Raw genomic sequence first — 23,509 nt, 5'->3', positions numbered from 1 at the left:
TTCCCTCACAAGAACCTGGGAAGGACATAAACATATTACCGCTATAAATATGAACCCAGATTCTCTGGTGAACTTGACTGAGGATATTTGTGCTGCATCCTGTACTTTCTATAAAGAATTATATTCTGCTTCTACAATGGATTTGCAGAGTGTAGTGCATTATTTGGATGCAGTAGATCTGCCCTCTATAATACCAGAGTAGTTAGAAGTTTTACATGCTCCTTTGCACATACAAGAAATTCAAAAAGTGATATAACAGAGCAAGTTACTTAAAGCTTCAAGCCCAGATGGTTATCCTGCTGAGTTTTATAAGATAATAATAGATAAGGTCTTGCTTTTTCTGGGGGAGTTTTACAATTATTTGGTGCACAAGGGGCATTTCCCTTTAGCCCCAAATATGCAGTGATTACTGTTCTGCTGAAATCAAGGAGAGATCCGGTTTTGTTAAAATCTTATAGGCCAATATCTTTGCTTAATTTTAATGTAAAACTGTTGGCCAAGGTGATGGCAGATCGCTTAGTGTGGATACTCCCGATTTTGATAGGCTTAGACCAGGTGAGCTTCATGAAAGGCAGATATTCAATGATGAACATTAGGAGGATATTGGCATCTATTGAATGTGGCAAATTATAGAAGTTTGTTTCCCTGATACTTAGTTTCGCCGCTGAAAAAGCATTTGACTATGATGAGTGGTCTTTCATGTTTGAAATACCTCAGAAGGTGGGTATTTCAGGATATTTCATAGAGGTAGTGCAAACTCCTTATAACAAACCAATGGCTTTAGTTTTAGTTAATGGAGTTAAATCAGAAGGGTTCAAGCCGCAGAGGGGCACCCATCAAGGATGTCCTCTGTCCCCTGCTCTTGAAGCAGATTTGAAAACTGGAAAGAGAGAGAGTATTCCCGTTGGAAAGAGGGAGAGGAATGTTTTTCAGACTGCTTTTGGGGATGACATTCTGATGCATATAAAGAATCTGGAAGAATTTCAGCAATATGACAGGATAGCAGGTTCTAAACTAAATTTAGATAAGTCAGAAGCTCTCCCATTGCATGAATCTTCAGTCTAAATGTGCGGCCCAAATTTTCTGATGCAGTGGGCGCAGGATTCTTTTAAATATATGGGGATCTATCTGCATAAGGACCCAGCTAACATGCAGACATTTAATTTTCAGAAGATTTTGGCTAAATGGGGAGCGAGGTAAAGCTTCACACTCAGTATTATAGCAGTAGCAAAAGGAGCATGGGACAGAGGTTCCTTAAAGGAAGTTGATCATCCATAGGTATTATAAATAGTTTATTAATGAAGAAACTCCTGTATTTTTTATTATTTCACATTATAAAAGTCAGAATGTCCACTGACTCGGACACTGTGTTTCACCAAACAGGCTGCGTTGGGAGGGACTATTGCAGACAGTAGCTCAACCACTAAAATTAAAAACAAACAATAATTAAAATATATGAGATAGAAAAAAGCTGGATAAGCAATAATTTTCCAAAATATACCTTTCTTATAGACATTCAGAATATAACAGGAGTTCTTATATATGCCAGCTAGACAAAGGAATTTTAAGATGCTAACCTTAGTGCCAAAACTGTAATGTCCAATTGGACAGAGATCACATGATCAAGCTCTTGCCACTCAGAAAACGAAAGTCAAAGGGGAGGCTCATCAAACACAGAGAGAAACATACATCAAAATACATTAAAGATATATCCCAAATAAAAGAAAATACAGCACAAATTATGTTGGACATGCGGCTTAGGTGGTGCGCCACAGCTCCGCTGAAGTTAAGCGCTGTAACAATGCTCTTTTAATGTCACTTGCTGGCGAGGATGGTACTCTCACCTGCAAGATGTTAAACAGGAATTTCCACAGCTGATAAGTCTCTATGGGGGGCGAAAACCCTCTCTGTCTCCTTCCCTCACTTCCCAAGAATGCGCCGCAGCTCCGCCGAAGTTAAGCGCTGTAACCACACCCTTTTGACGTCACTTGCTGGCGACGATGTTACTCTCACCTGCAAGATGTTAAACAGGAATTTCCACAGCTGGTAAATCTCTATGGAGGGCAAAAACCCTCTCTGTCTCCTTCCCTCACTCCCCCCCTTCCCTCACTCCCGCAAAGGGGCGGCCGAAAAACGAAGAATGACACAAACACAAAAAACGATTCACATCTCTATACTTTATTAATTTTCTTCAATGATTACAATCATGAAACTAAGAAATATGTCACAATGTATAATCAATATATCAATTTTCCATTACAAATAACCTTCATTGTTCGACATATCCATAATTGGGGGATACTAACAAGGAAAATATATAAATATTCATTTATATATATTTATCAATTAGAACTCAAACATCTGAGTTCTAATGAAAACAAAACAAAATATATGAAGAAGAACAGAGTTATCTTTTTTAATGTGCGTCTGTCTCTAAGTTCATGGATTGATTTTTATCATTCAGAAATGTTTCTAAATGTATTGGATCATTAAATCCAAATTTTTTCCCCTGATAAGGAATAAAACAGGAACATGGAAATTTAAGGAAAAATGTCACTCCCAGTGCCCCTACTCGAGTTTTCAAAGATAGAAAATATTTCCTTCTCGCCTGAGTGACACGAGCGACGTCGGGAAATCTTTGGACTTTATGTCCACAAAAAGGAACATTTCTATTCCTAAATAATTTTCTAAATAGTACATCCTTATCTTGCTCTGCAACAAGACACAAATAAGGTTGCCCTATTATCTATTAGATTTGATTGATTCTTCTAGAAAAGTTGTAATACCCAAACTAGGCAATCCTTCTACATTTACATTATCGTTTTTCAGTTCAGCATTTCTCACAGATTTTTTTGTAAAATAATATATCTTTGACAACCTGGGAAAATCTTCCTCTTCATAACTTAATATCTCTCTTAAGAATGTTTTAAACATTTCCATGGGAGACAGCAACTGTGTTAAGGGAAAATTGATTATCATAGGCTGGGAGACTCAATGTAATAAAGATGAATGTGCTCCTTCGCATGATATATCTGTTCTAGCATGTTCCCTGCTTTTTGCCTGATAGCCTCTTCTCTAATATTAACAGTTCACTTCTCAAATTTACATGGCATGGCTTCACAACCTGTGGCTGTCCCAAAAAAAAGGAAGGATGAATTTCCCTAATTTACAGCGGTATTCTTGGGCAGCGTGTTTGCATGGAGCAATGGTATGATTGCATAGGGAAATAGACACCTCATGATATGAAAAGGAATCATATTTGGCAGGAACCCTGGATCTCTCTTGCTTATTGACAGAGCTAAAAGACTCAATACATGTCCAAAGGGTAAAGTGGGCATGTATTACTATTTCCCACACATTTAGGGCCAGATTTTTAGAGTTATGTGTGGGCGTAGATTTGTTCGCGCAACCCGGCGCAAACAAATCTTCACCCGATTTTATAACATGCATGCGCAGCCGTACGCATGTTATAAAATCCGGGGTCGGCGCGTGCAAGTGGGTGCAAACTTATGCACCTTGCACACGCCAAGCCCAAGGGGAGCCCCGATGGCTTTCCCCATTTCCTCCAAGGCCGCTCCGAAATCGGAGCGGCCTTGGAGGGAACTTTTTTTGCGATTTTCCCCCCCACCTTCCCCTCCCTTTCCCTATCTAGCCCACCCCCCAGCCCTAACTAAATCCCCCCTACCTTTTATTTCCAAAGTTACGCCTGCCCGTGCCAGCTCGCCATCCCCCGGCACAGGCTGCTGTGCCGGAGTACTCGGGACCACCCCCGAACCTCCGCCACGCCCCCGTACTGCCGCCATGCCCCCAGACCTGCCCCCTTCCTGCCCCTTTTTCGAAGCCCCGGGACTTACGCGTCCCAGGGCTTGTGCGGGCCGCCGAGCCTATGCAAGATAGGCTCGGCACGCGCAGGGGCAGCTTTTCCGGGGTTACGCGCGTATCCCTTTGAAAATCTGCCTTTTAGAGTATAGAGGGCAGTAGGGAGGAGGTTAAGGGGATCTTTGGATCCTACGTCAACCCTATAGCCTTGGATTACTTCTCAGTGGTAAACTGTTCATACGTGCTGTATAATGCAGAAGCTGCTGATTGTTGAAAGGTTGGTCTTAAATTTATGGACCAGCTCTGGGAGGATGGAGAAAGTACGCCACAGTATTTTGGGGACTTCCGTGCTGATTATTATTATTGGAAGGTGCTGGGGGTAATTCGGGGGGGGGGGGGGGTATATGAAGTGGGGTCTGGTGCTGATTCCCCTTCCTCCATTTGTGAAGCCCTTTTAAGTGAAGATATGCCAAGGTGAATAAAACAGAAAATGTCATAATGCTTCTGTATCACTCCATGGTGAGACCGCATCTGGAATATTGCATACAATTCTGGTTGCTGCATCTGAAAAAAAAAGATAGTTACATGGGAGAAGGTACAGAGAAGGGTGATCAAAATGATAAAGGGGATGGAATGGCTCTCCTATGAGGAAAGGCTAAAGAGAGTTAGGGCTGTTCAGCTTGGAGAAGAGACAGTTGAGGGAGGATATGATAGAAGTCTATAAAATCATGAGAAGTCTAGAACGGGTAAACGTGAATCGGTTATTTACTCTTTCAGATAATAGAAGGACTAGGGGGCATTCCATAAAATTAACAAGTAGCACATTTAAAACAGAAAATTATTTTTCATGAGATGCACAATTAAACTCTGGAATTTGTTGCCAGAGGATGTGATTAGTGCAGTTAGTGTAGCTGGATTTAAAAGAGGTTTGGATAAGTTCTTGAAGGAGAAGTCCTTTAACTGCTATTAACCAAGCTGACTTAAGGAATAGCCACTGCTATTACTAGCATTAGTAGCACGGGATCTACTTAATGTTTGGGTACTTGCCAGGTGCTTTAACCTGGATTTGCCACTGTTTGAAACAGGATGCTGGGCTTGATGGACCCTTGGGCTGACCCAGTATGGCAACTTCTTATGTTCTTATGAAATGCATATCCCTCCTTTATAAGGCCCTTGTGGGTAACTTGATGTCAGGAGACCCCACCTCCCCCCCCCCCACACACACACACCCGATCTGTATTGGGCAGTGAGTCGGGGATGTTAGTGTACAGTTGGGGGGCAATATTAGAAAATTGATCTGGCAGAGAGCACACAAAATTTCCACTTGCTGCAAGTGAGTGGAGTTAACATAAGAACTAAGTTTACCATTACCTCCTTTATTACACTGTTTTTTTTTTCTCCCGGCTTCTCCTTTCTGTGCTAGAGGGGCTATGAGCTAAAGGGCTTCTTTTTTCATATGTGGTGGACGTGTTCTATGGTGGCTGGAAGAAGGGCAAGGGTGATCACTAGGTTCCTGGGGGCAGGAATTATGCCTTATGGGGTTATGGAGGGTACAGAGCTTGCCTACTGTTAAGAGTTCTAGTAGACCAGTTAATACACGCGAGGAGTCACACTGTGGCTTTAATGTGGAAACAAGGCCTTACGCCAACACTGTGGACTAAACAGGTGCATGAGATTGCACTTATAGAGAAACTGACATAAATTGAAACATAAAGATACAGAGGTCTATATTCAAAAGCCATTTAGACGGATAACATAATAGTTATTCGTCCAAATGATTTACATTATTTATCCGATTTAACTAGTCGAGCTGCTCAGCGGCTGAATATGAACTTCACACTTGATGATAAGATATGGAAATGTTACTGGGAATACTAGAACAAAGTAAACTAGTTATGGCCTTATGCAGACAGTTATATCGCTTATATGTGGGGTGTTCTTCTTTGTTTTGGTTTTAATCTGGTCTCTTGGAGGGAGGGAGCCTCAGTATGGGAGATACTTGTTATTTAGAGACTACATTTTTTGCTTGTGAACATATTGCCTTGCATTCTATAAGTGTTGTGTCGTCTCCTGATAAATAAAAGTTATTTAAAAAAAAGTTTACCATATTAGAAATAGAGATAGCTATTAATCGGCTTAAGCTAGGGAAAGCTGCTGGCATAGATGGCCGAAGCTCTGAATTTTATAGAATTCTTCATGCTTATGTAACTGAACTGCTTTTTCATATGTTTGATCATTGTATGTTAATGGGAACCTTTCATGAAGAGATTAATCAAATGCTAATAAGTAATGTTCATAGAATACAAAAGCTCACCTTTCCAAGAAAACAAAGATCCAAATATTTGATATATGTAGTCGTCCATCTGAGAGGAAAGGATCCTTGCCATGACTGGCTTGAGAAACAGGCATAGCTTCTGATTTGTCAGAGTTAATTTTTAGCCCCGTAAACCTTCCAAACTGGCCAAATAATTCTATTATTCTGTTTAAGCAGAGTTCAGACTTACCCACTGTGGTAAAGCAAGTGGTAGCGGCTTGGAAACAGCCAGAGAAAAAAGGAAGCAGACTCTGGCTGTTCCTTAAGTGCAATTTATTTACAGTGAAAAAAGCCAACTCAAAATAATGCAGGTTCACTTATCTTCATTTAATACATAGTCCTGAAAAGTCAACTCAGAACAAACAACACGGCTCACTTTAGCTTCAGGTTAATACACAGTTGTTAAACATAACAGTTCTTAGTAAATGGTAGGTCTCTGCATGCTCCCCAGGGCCTGATTAACCCTTCTAGACCCTGAGATCTTATACTCTGGTAAAGGACTTCTCCCCTCACCCAGGATTCCCAGTGGGTCTCATCCTTAAGGAGGATCGGGTAAGACAACTGTGCCTGGACCTATATGGTAGTCTGAGGGAATTTTCTGTACACTCCCTCACACCCAGAAAAAGGAGAATGTCATCTGCAAATACATTTTATACATATGTTATCACCCATTTTGAAATCTTCAATATCTAAAGCTTCCCTGATCTTGATAGCCAAAGATTCTATGGTTAAAACATATAACAATGGGGATAATAGGCACCCTTGACGTATCCCACTATAGTCGCAGTGGAGATGAAATCAGCTTGTTCATTCTTGTACGTGCTTGGGAGTTGGAATAGAGCAATGAAATCCAATTGACAAATGAAATAGGAAGGCAAACATATAAAACCCCAAATAAATTCTTCCATTGTACACAATCAAATGCATTTCTGAATCAAGACTTATGATTATACCATTTTTATTGTCCTGATTTGACAGATATAAAGCTTGTATGAACTTCCTCACGTTGGCTATTCTATCTCTACCCCTGACAAATCCTGTTTGATCTGCAGAAACCAAACATGAAATAACGTGACTTAATTGATTCGCCAATATTGATTAAGGAAATGGGGCGATAAGACTGTGGCAACAGCAAATCTTTGCCTTTTTAGGAAATATAGTTCCTTGCCTATCACTTTTCAAGATCAATTAAATGTTTGGTTGGATTTGCCACTATCCTTTTTTGGGAGATGCCCCTTTTTTAAAATGGTACTACTGCCCAAACTCCTATGTAAACTACAAATGCTTCCGATTTGGTTATTAAATAAGCATATTAGGGGGTCGTGGTTTCAAGATGGCTTCTCCTAATGTTCTCTCCTGCTAACCGGCAGACTCTCCTCAAGTGTATTTTTTCTTGCAACACTTTTTCCCCTTAACCTTGATGGGGAAAAGGAAAGGAAAAGCATGCACTTTCCCCGAGTTTTCTTTGCCATTGACTGCTGGATCGATCGATGAGTTTGTCATGGTTAGTAGGAGGGGAATAGCTCAGCAACCCAGATCTGAAGATGCATCCTTGGAGGGGTCAGTGTGCAATGATTCGGTGTTGCTCCTCCTGGACCCTAATGTTTCACTCTTGCTGAATCGCCCTCTCCCCTCCCCCCACTCCCCATTGCAACCTACCCTAGGCGCTGATATTGTGACCATATTTCATGCAGTGGTGGACCCTAGTCCAGAGAGACCTTTGGGATCTGCCCTGTGTGTGCCAACTGGGCTGCCGTTGTCTATGTAGGTGGGAGTTGATGGGCCAAGAGGAGTCCTTACCAGACAAGATGGTGTTTCCTCTACTACTATGGCATCAGATTTGCTGGGAAATTTGCCTCTACCCCAGGCATTAACCCTTGATTCTATCTGAGAGGCTATTGCTGGTCTTCCTTCTTGGTTTGGACATTATGTCATCTCACAGCAGTCTCTTACTGACTCGCTACAAACTTTTAAAAAAGACCTGGAAAAATTATCTGCTCAAGTTTCAGAATTACAATCTCAGATTTCTTCACTTACGGAAAATGTTGGAAATATATCAAAAGGCCATATAGTGCTTCGATATAAAATCGAATCTTTAGAAAATGTGGTGAGATCTAGAAATATTCAATTAATAAATTTTCCAAGCAAAAAACTGTTTCACTATCTCAGATGTTGAGAAGAGATTTTTTGGAGATATTAAAAATTCCTGAGAATATATTACCACCCTTAGCTAAAGTATATTATTTACCACCTGAAAAGAAGAATCCATCTCAAGATTTAGAATTCAGCCTGCCTTGGATGTTTGAATATAACAGTTTTTTTGAAAACTCAGGAACTGCTGAAATTATTGCGGCAACTTTAATAGCTACTTTTGTGGTGGACTCAGATCAGGATTTGGTGATGAGATATTTCTTTCATAATAGGATTTCCTCTTTTTTGAATTTCTGTGTTAATATATTTCCTGATGTCGCAAAAGCCACCCAGCTTAGAAGGAAAAGGTTTCTTATGCTGCGTCCAGGAGTGTTACAACTTGGGGTATTGTTTTGGTTAAATTTCCCCTGCAAATGTGTGATTAAATTGTAAGGGGTCAAATATATTTTTATGACCCCTTAGAATTGACTAATTTTATAACTCGGAGGCAATCTTCTTCTCTGTTGAGTGTCTCTTCTCCTAAGTGATCTGTCCCTCATATTGATGGCTAAATTTGTATTATTCTGAGCTTAATTAGGTATCAGTCTTGTCTTTTTCTTCTTTAATAATAATTGATTCCTCACATTGTTTCTACTATCTTCCCCTAGTACGTGTTATGAACGCTGCCCACGGGTGTTCCCCGTGAGCAGGCTCACTGACTCACCGCAGCTTTCTTCACCGACGCGGCAGGACGCCGCCGTCGGCTTGCCCACGCGGCCCGGAGGCCGCCCACCATCGTCCGGGCTTCCGCGGCCGGAGCCGCGGCTGTCTTCGGGGCTGGGACCGCCCCCGACACCGATTCCACCTTCGCAGCTGGAGGCCGCAAAAGCCCCGGGCTCGAGTAGCGGCAGGAGCTGCCTCTGGGGCCTCCTGCAGCGGCTGTTCCCAGGCTCAGCCCTGCCTCTACTGGCGTCTGCCACTGGCCATGGTCCTGCACAGCCTCTGCTTCCTAATCTCTAGGCGCGCGGCCACGTCTTCTTCTAATATTTAAAGGGCCAGACACAGGAAGTGTCTAGGCCCCACCTTGATGACTGTTTCCTGCTTCAGCCCTATAAAGGGCTGCTCCGTCAGTTCTTCAGTGCCTTGCATCATCATGAGTCTTCGCTCTGGAGGCTCCTGCCTGCCAGAGCCTGTGTAAGGTCTTCTTCTCTCTGTGGAGCTCCTCGTCTCGTCCATTGTGCCATGTCCAAGTCTTCGTGCCTGAGGTCCATGTCCAGGCGTCTTCGTTATCTCCTTCATCCTGGTGTTCCTGCCTTCCGTGATGTCCTTTCCTACGCCACTCCTCATCTTCGCTCTCGAGCCTTCTGGTACCGGTGGGCCGGGCGTCCCTCAGATGCAGTATTCCTGAGTGGACTGCCTGCCGGTGGACAGTTGTCCTGTGCTCCTGAGCCATCATGTCCCGGATGTGTCTTCCTGTGCTGTCCCGCTCCCGTCGTGGTCCGTGACCAGCCTTGGGGCTGTGTAGGGCGCGTAACGGACAGGGTGGTCCGCGACTCAGTCCCACGGGTGGCCTGAGTGGGGCACCCTGAGAGACAGTGCCAATGTCCATGCCTTGTGTTGCCTTTTGGATGTCAAGAGTCTCGTCCTTGGATGCCGTTGCATCAGCCATGTGTCTTCGTCCCTGGATGCCATTGCATCAGCCAGGTGTCTTCGTCTAGATGCCGTCGCATCACTCCATAGTCATGTCTTCATGTCAAGGTGCGTCTTCCCTCAACCTCAGGCCAGGCCTGCTGCTCCATGCTGCTCGCAGCAGGTCCGAAAGGGCCCGGAATGGTCGGAGGACCATTCAACTTTCAACATCCTCAGATGTTGGCCATGGGAGCTTGCCGACCTGGCCGAGGGTAGACCGTCAGCCATGCGGGGCCACCGTCAACCCTTGGCTCGGCTCAGAAGGTCTGGGTCAGGCTGAGGCCCAAGGGCACACTAAAACACCGTTCTCAACAGTACTGTGGGCTAATATAGGAAAAAAATGTTCATGTTTAACTGGAATTACCTTAATATGTTTTTCTTTGTTTCTATACACTATTATTTCTTGGAATAATTGTAAAAGCAATAAATAGTAAAAAAAAATGATCTTAAAAGGCTTAAATCTCTGTTAACATATTTTATTTGGTGAGCATAAGGAGCACGTAAGAGTTTTTCTACTTTGATGAGAAATAAAAATCGGGGAGTTAAATATGCCAGATGCTTGCTTTTATAATGGGGTTTGTCAAATGAGATTTTTACATGAATGGTATACATAAGTTGTGTACTTGTAATTTGTAGCATCTCTGGTTAAACCCTGGTCTTTGACGGGTTTGGTACATACTAGGGAAGCTAGATTATTATCCCTTTTCTAAAAATGTCCTTTACTGCGCCCTGTAGTGTTTTAACTTGTCTATATATTTGTCAGTGGGGAGGTATCTCATCAGATATTTCTGGCTTTTTGCCTTTGCCTAGTAACCCTGGATTCTTACATGGTATACAATCAGAAGTGTTTAAAGAATGGCATGAGGAAGGTATTTACAAATTGATGCACTTTTATTTGGATCAACATCAAACACTTCTGTCTTTTGCTGACTTGCAACACACATACCAATTATCTCATAAACATTTCTATGCATTTTTGCAGGCTAGGCATTATATCCAATTGTTAGAGAAAAAAATATTTGAAACTATTTCAACCTAGTTCTATCGAAAATGCCATAAGGAATTTAGTTCCAAATAGAAATTCATTGTCTTATTGGTATAAAATCATGCTGAGTGTCTCTAATGATGCTCTGCTTGCTAAATTGATGTATAATTGGACAAAATTTATTGGTGTTCAGCTGGAATTGGCAGATATGAGGCTTTGCTTTGACTCACTATATAAAACCTCCATCTCAGCAAACCTACAAGAAATGCAATTTTAAATTTTACATTGCAGTTATATTGATTCAGTCAAAACCTATAAAATGCATATAGTAACATCACCATTATGTAATAAACGTAAAACAGAACAAGGTACTTTAGTACATAAATTTGAATTATGTCCCAAGTTGACTTCTGGGACAATGTGTTTGATGTGTTAGAACAAGAATACTCTTACAGATCTAAATGTACTAGTCAATGCTTATTACTTGGGTTATGGATACATTCCACCTTATATCTAAAAGCTCTGCATGTTTTATACAAATAGCTCTATTCTTAGCTAAGGCTTGTATTTTACATTATTGGTTAGAAGTAAAAGAACCTCCATTATCATTATGGCATTTTAAAATGATTGATTAGATTCAGTGTGAGAGATTAGATGCTAAATTGCTGCACAGAAGAGATTCTAAAGATTATATTAAAGTGTGGGAGAACTTTTATAATACTTTATCAGCTCAGACATATCCTAAGCTGATTACGGTAGTTTTTTACATTCTGTCAATTGGTCTACATAATGTATTATGTGACAGTATTTGGTTTGTCTTGGGTTTGAATGATCTGTGGTTGTTTGGATTATGTTTAAGTTATAGTTTGTGACTGCCACAGTAGTATGGCAACTCAAGTGGTAGCGGCTTGAAACCAGCCAGCGTAAAAAAGAAGGCAGACTCTGGCTGTTCCTTAAGTGCAGTTTATTTACAGTGAAAACCAAACTCAACACAACTAGTGCAGCAGACCTTAATCTTCAGGTAACACACAATTTTTACATGTAACAGGTCTTGGCATACAGTGGTTCTCTCACGGCTCCCTGGGGCCTGTTTAACCCTTCTAGGCCCTGAGGTCTTATACTCTGGTGAAGGGATCCTCCTTTCATCCAGGATTCCCTCTGAGTCTCAACCTTAAGGAGGACCAGGCAAGACAGCTCTACCCAGTCCTTTAAGGTAATCTGAGGGAGTATTCTGTACACTTCTTCACTTACCCTTCCTCTCAGCTCAACCTTGTTGGTATGAGCATCTGCCCATACAAAGTACACATCTCTTGACAGGAAATCTGCATTAGCATTATCCCTGCCCTATGTTGGATCTTATAGTTGAAGGACTGTAGGTCCAGAAACCATCTCATCACCCATGCGTTGGACTCCTTATTCCTATTCATCCATAGGCGTGGTTGGTGATCTGTTATGAGCGTAAACTGCTGTCCCAGCAGGTAATAGTGCAAGGCCTCTAAAGCTCACTTGACTGCCAAGGACTCCTCAACTGTTGAATTATGCTTTTCCTGTGGCATCAGCTTCTGACTAATGTATGCCACAGGATGTTCTTGGCCATCCTTCTCCTGGACCAAGATGGCTCCCAAGTCAACTTCTGAGGCATCAGTCTGCACCGTGAAGGTTCGGTGAAGTCCGGGCTTATTAGAACTGGTTCAGAGCATATCACCCCTTTCAGGGCCCTGAAGGCCTTCTCTACCTCCTCTGACTACTGGACCTTCTCTGGTGCTTTCTTTACCAACAGCCTTGTGAGAGGCTCCACCATCTCTGAATAGTTGGGAATTAACCTTCTGTAGTACCCCGTAAGGCCTAGGAATACTCTCAATTTCACTTTTGTTTGTGGGACTGGCACCCGGGAGATCACCTTGATCTTCCTGGTCTGAGGATGGATCTTGCCCTTCCCCAGGTGTAGGTAAGATACTGGACCTCTTACCCTGCCAGCAATCACCTCTTAGGATTAGCTGCTAGCCCTGCTTTCTTCAGACTGGTTAGGATGGCCTGCAACTCCCTCCTCCTTGGACTTCCTGAAATCCACATCAAGCCCCTCCAAGTACTACAAAACGCCGCCGCCAGAATTATCACCAATCACAGAAAATTCTCCCAAATCACACCCACTCTCAAAGACCTCCACTGGCTGCCCATCACACAAAGAATCCAGTATAAAACCCTCACCCTCCTTCACAAAAAAATAAACAACAACAGAATGGTCTGGCTAAACAACACCATCCAACCATATATCACACAAAGAAATCTCAGATCCTCCAACTCAGGTCTCCTCTCCATCCCAACTCTTAAAAGTGCTCACCTCAATACAACACGCAAACGAGCCATTACAATAGCTGGCCCTACCCTGTGGAACTCCCTCCCCCCACAGCTCAGAAACGAACCCTCACCGCAAGGCTTTAAAAAACAGCTCAAAACATGGCTGTTCTTGAAAGCATTCCCTCCTGAACCCCAACATCCTAAAATACACGCTCTTGAAAGCCTTACCGCATAACTTCTACCCTGCACGAACGCATAACCCCTCCTCCCCCTCTCTATCCTCCCTTTTTCCCTGTCCCCCACCCTACTCGTAACCAAGTCATATTGTACATATTGTATATAGGCTATATGCCACATCTATATACCCACATTTAATATATTTAATTTTAATTTTATTCATATGTTACAATGTTCCTTATATTAATTGTTTAATCAACTGTTATCTTGTTACAATGTAAAATAGGGCAGTTCCGGCTCTATTCAACCTGTTATCTGGAAACCGATGTGATATCTCGATCGAATGTCGGTATACAAAATAAATAAATAAATAAATAAAATATTTTGCTAAGATGTGTCTTCTATTGGGGCTGTAGACCACAATGTCATTCAAGTAGGCAGCTGCATACCCTTGATGTGGACAGAGCAGGCAGTCGACCAATCATTGAAATGTGGGGGCACCATGAAGGCAAACAGGGAATACAGTGAACTGGAAAAGTCCCCTGGGTACTGAAAAAGCAGTCATCTTTTTCGCAGAGGGCATGAGAGGCACTGCCAATACTCTATGGTAAGATTGAGGGTAGAGATGAACTGGGCCAATCCCAGATGCTCAATCAGATATCCACTCGTGGCATCGGATAGGTATTGAGTTTTCAGACCTTGTTGACCTTTCTAAAATCAATACAGAACCTTATGCTCCCATTTGGCTTTGGCACCAATACTGTAGTTGAGAACCAATCACTGTTAGACTCCTCTATAACCCCGAGCTGGAGCATCTCCTCCACTTTGGTCTCGATGATGCAGCGTCTGGCCTTGGGAATCTAATAGGGTTGTTGCTGTACCCACAACGCCAGGAGTCGTAGTGATGTCATATTGCAGCAGGTGGGTATGACTGGGCAGGTTCGAGAAGATCTTGTTTTTCTCTACCAGTTGCTTTAGGTCAACTGTCTCCAAAAGGAATGTGAGCTCGGTCCACTTCAGGTCCAACTTCTGGGCCAACTCTCCTTCCTGTTCTACGCTGCACTCCTGTGCTACCCACTTCTTCAGGAGGTTTACGTGATATATTTGAGGGGGTTTTTTTTTTCATTTATCTGGCTGAGCTATTTTGTAATCCACAGGCTCTGTTTTCTTCAAATCTTCATAGGGTCCTTGCCAATGGGCTAACAGCTTGCTTTCTGAAGATGGGAGGAGGACAAGGATACGGTCCCCTGGCTGGAATACTCATTGGTCTATGGGACGATTGTAAGCTCGGGCTTTTGAATACTGTGCCTTTTCCAAATACAAGTGGGCCCCCTTCCCAGCCTTTTTTAGATGATCCTTCACTCGGAACACACAGTCAACGAGGTTCTGCCTGGGGTTTGCTTGGTCTTCCCAGGTCTCACAAGCTATGTCCAAGATGCCTATCGGTCTCTTTCTGTATAATAACTCAAAAGGAGAAAATCCCATTGAGCTTGTGGACTGTGAACAGCACATAGGGTAGTAATGTGTCCCGGTTCTTACCCAGTTCATCCACAAATTTCTTTAACGTTTGTTTGAGCGTCTGATTGAAGTGCTCGACTAGGCAATCGGTCTGCGGGTGATACACCAAGGACCACAGAATTTTTACTTGAGCCAGGTGTAGATTTGTTTCATGATCTTGGAGACAACAGAGGTACCCTGATCCACCAGGATCTTCTTAGGCAGCCCAAAGTTGTGAAAAAAAACCTCCATTAGGGTGGTCACCATCATCTGGAGCTTTGTATTTTGTAGTGGCACTGCTTCCGGATAGCTGGTGGCATAGTCTAGTATGACCAGAATGTATTTATTTCCTTGAGTTAATCTCTCTAATGGCTCCACAAGATCCATGCCCATTCTTTCAAAAGAGGTCTTACAGGCATTGGTATGAGAGGTGCTGCCTGTACTGTGGCAGACTTTGTGAGCTGGCAGGTAGGATAGGACCAGCAATACAACTGGACCTGTTTATGAAGGCCTGACCAATAATATTGTGCCAGTATCTTTTCCCAGGTTTTTTTTCTTCCCCAGGTATCCCCTAAAAGATGACTGTGTGCTAACTGCATGACCTGCTGATGATAGGGTTTGGGAACCAGGAGTTGTTCTTATCACTTCCCTTTCCACACTTCCCTTTGTGATTCTATAAAGTAAATTCCCTTTCATCACAAAATATGGAGGAACAGAGTCTGTAAGCTGCACTCCAGGGACCACTTTTCTTTCCACTCTTTGTATATGTTCCTGGGCCCACTTAAACGATTCATCTTCCCTCTGAGCCTGTCTAAAGTTCCACAGATCATCCACGGTTTCTCACTTCAAGGGGCCAGGAAAGATATTCTGGTGGGTGGTTGTTCTCCTTCCGAATCCAAGCCCTCCTCCCTGGCTGCTTCTAAATTACAGCGTAGGCATATTTGTCCTGTCAGGGTTGCCTCTAAGAGTCTTAGAGTCTTTATGAAAAAGATTAGGGCCCCCTGCAAGTGTTTGATCACATTTCAGAAGAATACATTTGTTTTCTCAGACCCTGATCATCTGGAAATTTTCCTTTTAGATAAAGGTGGATAGGGTTATAGCAGCTTCCAAGTTGGATAGGTAGTTTGGCAAAATATTATATATCAAATATGAATGAACCAAGGGAACAGCTAGTATCCAATTCGAATTATACACAAGAACTAACTGTGAAAACTGTCTTCAATTATCTTGTATGAAATCTCTGTTAAAAAATAAACCTTTATTTTTATAGAAATGTAAATTTCCAAATTTTTGAATTTTTTTGTGAATTTTTAGACTTTTTTTTAGGTAAGAGACAAAGACCTCTGAACTGGCGAAAAGAGGCTTGATTGATCTCTAATTTCTTAGCCAGTAGATTCAATCACTGGTCTATAATATCTCTTTATTTCTTTTTCTTTAAAAACTTATTTTCCCACATTCATTTATAAAGCAATGTATATGCCAAAAGTTCCAACTTCAAAAGGGTAATTGAACCGCTGTCGCAGATTGAATATCACTCTCCAATCAATTTTTACTGCAACAGACGTATTGTCTTAACCTTAAAAATGTCATTGTCCTTTTGTTACAGCAAACTTAGGGGGTCATTTATCAAAGTGCTATATAGTGTTTTCGCATGCAAAAAATGCCATTAACACATGCAAAAGCACCATAACACATGATGTGATGCAAATAACAAAGAGGGGAGGATTTGTGGGCTCACAGTTTTGCAAATTCCTATCGCACAGCTTTACGCAAATGAAAAAGGTGTAGTTAATTAAAATTCGCGTTAAAGCTGTGCGATAGGGCTTTGCAAAACTGTGAGCCCAGCCCACTTGGCCAAAAATCCCGCCCCAATATCCTCCCCTTTTTCTTATTTGTATCACACCATGCATTATGGTGCTTTTGCATGCGTTAATGGCGTTTTTTGCATGCAAAAATGCCATTATAGCACTTTGATAAATGACCCCCTTAGTATCTTAATTTCCATTACTGAAATGTTGCAATAACTTGAAGACAATGTGAGCCCATCAATGTTTATGTGCTTCGAGATAAAGGCATGTGAATTTTCAACCTTTATGAAACATTTGCCCAACTTCATAGAAAAAGCACTTATCTTGCAACTTGTTGTAGTTCCTTCTTTTTTAAACAAGTCAGTGCAACGCTGACACTGCCAACGTTAACGTTTCGCCTAACGCTTCATCAGGGCAGATTTTTTCTCTCAGCTTTTAATGGTCCGGGTTATAGCAGCTTCCAAGTTGGATAGTTAGTTTGGCAAAATATTATATATCTCCTGAATTATCAGTTGGATATTTTCTTGAATATTGTTTAATGATTGTGCTTCCCATAATGTGGACTGTATTTGATGATATTACATTTGTTTTTTCTTTTACTTATATAGTAAGATTGCCTACTTTATGTTGATGTAATTCACAATATTCTTATTCTTATTTCATTGGAAAATGTTAAGAAATTTAATAAAGTATAAATTTAAAAAAAAAGAAAAAGATTAGGGCCATCTAATGGAAAGAGTTCTGGAAACTCCAACTCCAACAGGATGCTGGGCTTGATGGACCCTTGGTCTGACCCAGTATGGCATTTTCTTATGTTCTTATGTTCCTTTTGGCTGTGGCTGGACGAACTCATTGTAAACTGATTCCAGAAACACTTGAAGTTTGGACAGTCCCGACCAATTAACATGGGATAGTTCTAGCTCAACCATATCTTGGTTGGCCGGGGTCTTCAGTCATACTTGACTGGTTGGATATTGTCGATGGTCCCCATGTTGTCCCCTTGAATGCACACCTGGGTCATCACCTTGTCATCGTCAATTTGGACTCACTTCACCAGATTTCTACAAACGAGAGTTTTTACAACTCCCAGAGTCTACTAATGCTCGGTTTGGAACGCCATCTATCTTAACCAAGATCACAAAAGTAGAATCTCCCTGGCTGGAGACATCCACACAGTTACAAAAGTTTGGGTTCACAGCATTAACGTCCATTACCTCATCTTTCCTGCAGGGACAATCTTTGGCAAAATGGCCCCTTTCTCCACAACTGAAGCATGGTGGTCCAACTGAGGTTTGCAGGTGAAGCGAAAAGTCCCGCCAGACCTGCACTGCTGATGGTCAAGACCTCTGAGTCCTAGGACTCCACTGCCCTCTATCTGGGGTGAGTGGCTTCTCTTGGAATTGCAGCAATTCGGACATGGTCTGGGCCTGCTAAAAGGCCTCCACTACTTCCAGGGCCTTTTCAACTATAAGGCTTGGGTGTCGGCAAACCCACTGTTGCTTAGGCAGGTTAAGGCTGATCTGGAACTGTTCTAGCAGAACCGCTTTGGCCATCACCTCCCTGGTTTTCCCTTCCATATGCAGCCACTTCAAAGTGGCATCTTTAAGCCTGTGAAATAGGTTACTAGGGGTTTTCTCTAGCCTGCAGCATTCCCCATTGAAATCACGGTTAGTAGGCTTCTGGGGTGAGTCCCACTCTCCCTAGAATGGCTACCTTGACTTCCAGATTAGCTGTTTGGTAGGCATCTTGATTAGCCCCAGTGAGTAGATTCCCCAGATAGGTAGCCCAGCTGTCTTCTGGCCAACCTGCTAATTGTGCTATGCACTCAAAAGTTTTTTAAGAACCCATCTGGGTCTTCTCCAGAGGTCATCTTAAGGAGTGTCAGTGACACTGAAGGTAGACTGGTTACGGCCATTTGCATAGCTTGGGCTGTCTGCATTAGTACTGTATGCTGCTGCAGTGCCTACTGATGATTAATTTGCATATGAAAGGGGTTCTGTAATTGCTGCTGGCTGATAGCAAGGACCTGGATCACCTGCTACATCTTCTTTGATTACTGAGCTGCCTCCAAATTGTGTACCTCTCCAGGGATAGCAGAGCAGGTTAAAACCAAAAAATCCTGCTGGGCCATTCCAGCCCTTACACATTGCTTGACCCCTGATTATACAGGTGGGGATAGCCCCCTTGGTTTGTGGTGCAACAGCTAGGTGAGTAGAATTGGGAAGCCCCAGGAAAAAGAAAATAAAACTGCAGGATTTTTTTTCCCCTTGTGGCTGTGGACTCTTGTCTGTGCTTCCCGCTTAGGCAAGATATGGTTTTCTTATACTGTATATTTTATACAATTTGTCATGTCTCATGTTATAAATAAAGATATTAAAATATCACAAGAGACAGCCCTCGTAACATATCTATTTGTGCATATACATTATGGTATGCATTTGCATACTGACGAATGTTGATGTAATATCTATAAATATTTAGCTTAAATGCTAGAATTTAAAATATAATTTGAATCCTGTTACTAAAATATACATTATCCATTGTGCAACCTGTATTCTAATAAGACCAATTTATGAATAGACAGAATGATTGTCACACAGCCACATTCTGTAAATAGAAGAACCCAGATGTGAACATTTTCTTTTTAGCGCCTCCACTTAAGCAACATTAAAATAAAGGAATTAACACAATTTAGTTTAGCTCAGTAAAATAAATATTGCTAATAACTTTCAGAATACAAAGAATCCCATTTTTTTTTCTTGTAACCAATTCCAATAAACCTATCCAGACATAACTTAGATAAATTCTGAGCTGAGCGATGTCTCTCTTTTTTTTTTTTTCTATTCTGCAAATTCCTTCAGAGTAGGCCATTCTTGTTCAAGTACCATCTTGAATTTTATAAACTATATTCAGATATATTTCTACACAGATATCCATTCTACATATTCACTTATTTGCAGGAAATATATTATTTATCTAAATGAAAGTGTGTTTCAATATAACTGGGCAGCTTTTTGGGGAAGGGGGAGACCAGACTGCTGGCGCTAACTTGTAAAAAGGAGATAGAGCATCTTTTAAAGTAGAACAAGAGGGAAAGCCAACAATTACTTGGCAGTGCATGTTGTGCGTCCTGTCTGCGTCCGGCCTGCGCATGGGCCTGCTCACATTGCTGGCTCCTCTGCAGGTCACGGGTTAGCCTCCCCAGCAGCAGCCGCGAGCTCCGCTAGGCCTCGGAGTCCCGTGGCAGCGGTCGCTGGGCCTTCCACTGCGCACCAGGCCTCACGCCGGAGTATGGCGTCTCCAGTGGCGTCAGCCACGCTGCTACGTGCGTGCGGACTGCCTAGCCTCTTGTAGGGCCAGGGGTGGGTCCTAGCTCCGCGACGTGCCCTGATTAATGGAACAATATAAGGAAGTCCCTGCCTGCACTTCCTTCCCTTGGCAATCAGGTCGGCATTGTATTGTGTACTAGGTTGCCTCCGCGTTCACAGTCTTGTTCCAGCCTTGTTCCAGGATCCCTTTTGGTTTATTGTTCTGGCAAGCATGGTTATAAGACTTTATTTTGTGCAATCACTCAATAAAAAAATGTTTAAATAAAAAATAAATGGTGCCTGTGGCACCTTTGCCCTTACCATGTGACAGGGGCTACTGGTGCCATTGGTCGGCTCCTGTCACATGGTAGGAGCAATGGATGGCCGGCGCTATCTTAGAAAATGGCGCAGGCCATTCATTGCTCCTTCCATGTGACAGGGGCCGACCAATGGCACCGGTAGCCCCTGTCACATGGTAAGGGCAAAGGGCCACCGGCGCCATTTTGATTAGTGGCAGCCGACGGCCTGAGAGGGAGAGATCGCTCCCGGGATCCCGCTGGACCACCAGGACTTTTAGTAAGTCTTGGGGGGGGGGGGGGGTTGTAATTAAGTAAATTTGAAGGGTTGGGGTGGGGTTGGGGGTTTTGTTGAAAACTGCCAAAAAAAAAAAACGAGCCACAGGAAAACGACATTTTCCACGAGGCGCCCGAACCACAGCCCGACCCAAAAACCTTAACAACGCACATCTCTAGTCTTCCCTACCCAGTGATCTAACCTTACACAGGGATGCCCCAATCCTCTGCAAAGGGGTACCAAGACTCTCACAGGAAAAAGTTTCCAAAAATAGTATTACCAGAGTAAAAAGCAAATAGAAATTGGCTAGTCTGGCTGAACAGAGAGGGAAAAACAGACAACTCCCCTGCCATAAGTTAGACAATAAGAAACTGGAGTCAGAGAGCTCCTGTCCTTTGAAAAGGTAACTAAAAATCCATGCTTCTTAAATGGTGCATGGTGGTGATAAACAGCTAGAATACACCGTTCGAGCTTCCAACATGGGGGTGTAAATCCCAAACCTCTTGTCACTAAAAATCTCTCTGATCCTACCCATGCTAGTTAGTACACTCCTTCTGGTAAGGAAACTAAGGTTCCTTACACATTTTTTGTTATCTGGCTATAGTTAGCTGGATAACTTTAGGCTGGTATATTCAGTGGGTCGTTCATCCTGCTGATTATATGAGATAAGTTATCCAGCTAACTTTAGCTGGATAACTTGACCATTAACCGGTCTACTGAATATAGATCCCTGAAGGTTTTCTCCTATTTTGTGTCTATGAAAAAAATATTTAGTAAATAGGGCTTTAAGTTTGTAATGAGGAAATGGAAAGTGAAGCAACTTGCCCAAGGTCACAAGGAGCAGCAGTGGGATTTCAACCCTGGCTTCCCTGGTTCACAGCATAAGAGCATAAGATTTGCCATGCTGGGTCAGACCAAAGGTCCATCAAGCCCTGTTTCCTGTTTCCAACAGAGGCCATGCCAGGTCACAAGTATCTGGCAAGATTTCAAGGGGGAAGGTAGATTCCAAGCTGCTTATCCCAAGAATAAGCAGTGGATTTCTGCATCTCTACTTTAATAATGGTTAATGGAATATTCTGAATAGTATATAATTAATTGACCCCTTTCCTATTTCATATACCTCATTTGACGCACTTGAGCATTGATATTATGACCATCATACTAGGTATCATTGTGTGGATATTCAACCAACTTCACTCAACCTTATATATAATCATTGGTCAGTCCATATATTTTTTGACTTTTTTTATATCTCAATTCCACCCGTGAACAAACTTTTCAATTTTCATTGTTTCAATAACCCATTTCCAAAGTTCCAAACTTCCATACGTCTTCAATACTAGTATTCGAATAAAGTACTTATCTTGTCACATTTGTTTTATTGCTGGAAAGCCACGTTATAGTCTTTATCGCCAGCTCACTTCTTATCCGCTCATTTCTTACTCATTACACAAGCTCACTTCGTGCCCGACACCGTACAGTGTTTCGGACTAACACATGTCCTTCATCAAGGGCTATGTATCTGCGTATTTAGAGCAGCATGGCGTTTCGCGGATCTGGGCCTCGAGCTTTGTCTCTCTCTTGCTCCTTGTCTTTGCAGATCACGCGCGTCATCATTGCCAATTTAGTTGTGACCCCAAGATGCTGGATGTTCTATAAAAAGGATGCCGTTGGTTCCGTTACATAATTAGCACGGTAGATGGGGCTGGATGGGGAAGCGAAGCACGGAGCAGGGAAACCTACATCCGTCTCCTACGCTGCCTCACGTGATCCCTGGTATCATCTTAACAGCATCACAAACTCCCTCTACTACCAGGCACATTGTAAAATAATACAAACAAACCCCAGTCTGTACATGTCTATCAAACCTGCCATACTTCAGTAAAACTAACTCCAAGAAATAAAACAGAAATATAACCCTACCCATGAAGAGGCAGCTGTTCACCAACAGTGCAATATAATACTGAGAAAATACAACAAATAAGGCTGATATAAACCTCTAGTAAGGTCCTCATCTCAGTCACATACACACAGAACAGAGACAGATCAAATATACGTAAAAGACCACAAATTACAAATGTGGAAACAAAACCTGGAATGGAAGCCACAAGATCACCTTCTGCATGCAGTGCAAAACTGGAGACTAGAAACAAAAATATATTTCCTCCTACACTAAGCAAAGTTCAAAGAGAGAAGAAATGCATATTCTCAAAACTGACATAGTATGACCCTTGTACCCAATCACTTCCTTCCATGCCCCATCACTTCTCACTTCTCCCAACTACTCAATAACTTCACATCCTCATATCCCTGTCCAAAATTCCAGACACCCCCCACCCCAGATCCTCTCCCGCTCCCTCTCTCCCCTGCTAAACTTTCTGCCTTTCCCTCTTCCCTTCCCTACCCAGAATACCTCTGATCACCTCTTTCCTACCCTTTCCTGCTCAGTATCCCCACTCCCTGCTCCCCTTTCCCTCAACCCAACAGTCCCCCACCACCATCTCTCTCCACTTCCAACTCTCTTCCCTGCCCAGAAGTCCCAACCCCTCCCTTTTATACCTCTACCTATCCAGCAACCCCAACCTCCTTTCCCCCATCCCATCCTATCCAGCAGACTTCTGACTCCCTATCTTCACATGCTTTTCTGCCAGGTATATTTCCCCCTCCCCCTGGCTCTCAGCCAGCAGAAAAGTCTTCAGTCCAATCAGTCTTCAGTCTCCCTTCCTCTTTATCAGCAGCAGTTGAGGGCAAGAAGCATTGAGGAGAGGATGAAAATGAGGAGCAGGGGCGGATTGGCCTATTGGGGCTTCGGGCATGCCCCGGTGGGCTGGTCACCCCAATCACGTGATAGGTGTTGGTCGCAGCAACCTGTGCCTAGGGCGCCGAGACTTAGGGGGCGCCGCGGCAGAAT

General features: G+C 42.7%; 1 long non-coding RNA gene across 1 annotated transcript; it reads right to left on the bottom strand.

Annotated features, from left to right (window-relative positions):
* Positions 1-1,261: 1,261 nt before the first annotated feature.
* Positions 1,262-9,118, bottom strand: LOC115086216. Its single transcript, XR_003855163.1, has 3 exons — positions 8,988-9,118; positions 1,845-2,013; positions 1,262-1,423 (listed from the first exon to the last, which is right to left on the bottom strand). It is a non-coding gene; the product is annotated as an uncharacterized LOC115086216 (long non-coding RNA).
* Positions 9,119-23,509: the final 14,391 nt, after the last annotated feature.

This window comes from Rhinatrema bivittatum, chromosome 2, assembly GCF_901001135.1.
Source record: "Rhinatrema bivittatum chromosome 2, aRhiBiv1.1, whole genome shotgun sequence".
Lineage (NCBI taxonomy): Eukaryota > Metazoa > Chordata > Amphibia > Gymnophiona > Rhinatrematidae > Rhinatrema > Rhinatrema bivittatum.
The sequence above is the reverse complement of the archived record's forward strand: the minus strand, read 5'-3'. Positions and strand labels throughout refer to the sequence as shown.